Below are 3567 nucleotides of genomic sequence, written 5' to 3'. Positions count from 1 at the left end.
CATTTGCCTGCCCCACAGAAGGAGAGGGGTCACAGATGCTGCAGGTGAGCCCTTTTGGCACAGAACAACAGAAGACAAGAAAGAGATGGAAGAGAGAGTAAGGCAGGGAAGTTAGACTTTGGCCATGGTTTCAGAGAGCCCCAGATGCCCTCCTTGGGAAGGACACCACTGGATGCTCAGCCTCTGAAATCAATGTCCAGGAGCTCTGTCCTCAGTCCAGCATCATCTTTTGGGTTCCTGGGGATCGTTGTCCGGGCTGTCACCAGTGGCTTTAGCAGGGGGGGCACCTTCTGCCACAGTAGCGGTTGCCAAAGCAGGAGAGGTCACAGCACCCGGAGTCGATGGGCACTCCATCACAGCTGAGGATGCTGCCAACAGCAGCAGAGGTGGAAGATCCCACAATGGTGTTCTGTGGGAAGGAGCTGAGGATGGGGCCAGGTAGGCCCACCACCACAGGGGAGGGCTGGATGATGACAGTGGAGTTCTGGCACTGCCTGACACAGGGCTCGTTGCAGCTGTTGGCCAGCGGGGTCGGGCCGCAGGGCTGGCATGGCCGGCACTGGTCGTAGCAGGACATGTCTCTGGGCTGCAGGTGCACCTGGGAGAGAGGGTAGGGAGAGATCAGAGCACAGGGATATGTGAAGAGTAGCCCACCACAAGTCTGTCACCCTGCCATGAGTTTTTCAAAGGCACTTTCTGAGCCAGGAGGTAGAGAGTGGGCAGGAAGGCAAAGGCTTTCTAGGCTTCATCCTGACACAGTACTGCAAAGTGTTGCCAGGCCCAAGGAGGCTGCTGTCTAGCTCTTAGAAGAAAAGCCCCCTCAGCCATATTCCAGACACTTCCTGAGTCAGACCTTCACCCTTCTTCCCCCTCTCAAGCAGCACCAAGACCCAGCACAGGATGGAGGAGCACACATCTGCATGACCAGGAAAAGGATGTGAGGAAAGGTCTTCAGACCCACCTGGTTCTCAAGGAGAAGGCGGTGAGAGAAGGGGATGAGAGAACGAGGATTTGAGCTGGCTTTTATGGTGGCCCTGACCTGCCCCAGGCCCAGACGTAGCTTCTGCGGAAGTGACAATTTTCTAAGGTGCTCATGATGAACGGAAAACATCTCAGGTAATGATACGGGCTGGGTGGTTGTTTCCCTGATGCCTCCTTTTCATTTCCTGGCTTATTCCATACCCATTCCCTCACTGAGGCTTCCTCTTAGTGCTGGGATTGAGAGGCCCCAGGATTTGTGGTGCAGGAATGCGTCAGTGCCTGTAGAAGACTCATCTTCTACAGTGCCGGATGGGTGTAGTGTAGGCGAGGGATGTTGGCCTGGGGCACATTGGTGGGTTTTCCTGTGGCCACGTTGACAGGAAGGGGCCCTACAATCCTTGGCTGGCTACTCAAGGGCTTCCTTGCGTGAGGACATGCCATGTCTTTCTCTCCCTCTCCCTCCCAACAGGGTCGCTCCAATGATATCTGGTAGGGGGCAGGTGGGCTGCACTGCTGGGTTTCAGAGACTCTTAATCTTTTACCCATGAAACTAAGCAGCCTTCCCCAAGCCTTGGATATTGAGGGCTGCAAAGCTTATTTCCCTCATTTTTTAAACTGCTCAAAATCAAAATTATGTGGGTCGTCTTCTACCACCGGCATATTATGGGGTGGACAGCATGATGCCTGAAGAGATAAATCCCTTCTTGACATGGCACACAGATAATCAGGGGAATCACAGATAGAATCACAGAATCATAGAATGTTAGGGGTTGGAAGGGACCTCTTGAGATCATCAAGTCCAACCCCCCTGCCAGAGCAGGACCAATCTAGGGCAGGTTACACAGGAACGCATCCAGACGGTCTTGAAAGTCTCCAGAGAAGGAGACTCTACAACCTCTCTGGGAAGCCTGTTCCAGTGCTCTTTAACCCGTACAGTAAAGAAGTTCTTTCTCATGTTGAGGTTGAACTTTCTGTGCTCTAGCTTGCATCCATTGTCCCTTGTCCTATTGCAGGGCACAAGTGAAAAGAGGTTGCGCCTTACCTCTTGACACCCAGCCTTCATACATTTATACACATTAATCAGATCCCTTCTCGGGTTTCTCTTCTCCAGACTCAAAAGCCCCAGGTCTCTCAACCTCTCCTCATAAGGCAGGTGTTCCAGTCCCTTAATCATGTTCATAGCCCTCGACTGGACTCTCTCCATTAGATCTCTGTCCCTCTTGAACTGGGGAGCCCAGAATTGAACGCAATAGTCCAGGTGAGGTCTCACCAGGGTAGAGTAGAGCGGGAGGAGGACCTCCCTTGATGTGCTGGACACACTCTTCTTAATGCACCCAAGGATACCATTGGCCTTCTTGGCCACAAGGGCACATTACTGTCCCATAGATAACTTGTTGTCCACCAGGACTCCAAGGTCCTTCTCCACGGAAGACTTTTGCCTTGCCAAACCTCTCAGTTGCCACTGCCTACAGGATGAAAAAGAGATGTCCCAGGGGAGATCTTCTTGCTTTCTACAACTACTTAATCAGAGGAGACAGAAGATGGATGTACAATCTGGTCCAGCTGACAGGGAGTCACTTCTTGGAGTAGAGGCAATGGAAGGCAGCCGAGACATGGAGGAATCTGATGAAGCAATAGGCTAACAGGAATAAGGAGAGCTGGAATGGGTTTCCCAGGAAGCTTGTGCAATCTCCATGCTGGGAGGTGTTCAAGGCTGGACTGAATGTGATCTTGAGCAACGTGATCTCATGGGATCTGTTCTGAGTGGGGGTTAATGCTCACACCCCTTTGCCACCACACAACTTTATGGCATTATGCTCTGAGTGCAGAGGCAGCTGAAGAGAGGCTCTCAGCCTCCTCACTCCCACCCACTGCAAATCCCTGGCTGCTGTTTGCAGCCCCTGAGCTGGGACACAGCTGTGGGAAGATGCTCCATCTGCTGGCTCAAGGCCCTGCAGCTGTCCCAGGCTGCAGCGGGCACTGTGCAGGCTTCTTCTGGCTGGGGAGTCCTTGCTGGAGGCCGGGGAGAGTCCAGGTGCCAGGAGACAACCTTGTGCCCGTGCAGAGCCACCGGGCAGTGTGAGGCCGGGCGAGAGCCCGAGCGGCGGCGGCGCAGGGCTGAGCCCCGGGGCGGAGCTGTCGGGATGCGGCGGAGAGGAGAGGAGGCGGCGGAGAGGAGGCGGCGCGGGCGGAGCAGAGAGCCGGGGCTGGCGGGGGGCAGCGAGGCGCGGGCGGCGGAGCGGCGGGATGCGGCGGTGCCGGGGCGCAGGGCTGGCGGGGCTGGCCGCGGTGCTGCTGGGTGCGCGGGGCTGGCGGGGGTGCGTGGGGGCCGAGGGGCTGTGCCCGGGCTCTTCCCCAGGGAGCCCAGGGCCAAGTCTACCCTCTCCTTCTTCAACATGTCTTTCTCCCCCTCCCTGCCTCTCTGCCATCTCTCAGACCCCTTTCCAAACCCTCTGACTCCTCTCTTCCTATTCTCCCTATTTCTCCACCATCTCTGTCGGTACGAGCCTGCTTTTCCATGGAACCTCTCCTTCCCCTGTGCATTCAGCAGTTCTTATTGCCCTGGATATTACCCTCTGTCCTTCA

At 55.5% G+C, this 3567-nt stretch overlaps 1 pseudogene; it reads right to left on the bottom strand.

The window, feature by feature from the left end:
* Positions 1–271: 271 nt before the first annotated feature.
* Positions 272–1095, bottom strand: LOC137673585 (feather keratin Cos2-3-like; annotated as a pseudogene).
* Between the last annotated feature and the right edge of the window lie 2472 nt (positions 1096–3567).

Source organism: Nyctibius grandis, chromosome 26 (genome assembly GCF_013368605.1).
Source record: "Nyctibius grandis isolate bNycGra1 chromosome 26, bNycGra1.pri, whole genome shotgun sequence".
Classification (NCBI taxonomy): domain Eukaryota; kingdom Metazoa; phylum Chordata; class Aves; order Nyctibiiformes; family Nyctibiidae; genus Nyctibius; species Nyctibius grandis.
The sequence above is the reverse complement of the archived record's forward strand: the minus strand, read 5'-3'. Positions and strand labels throughout refer to the sequence as shown.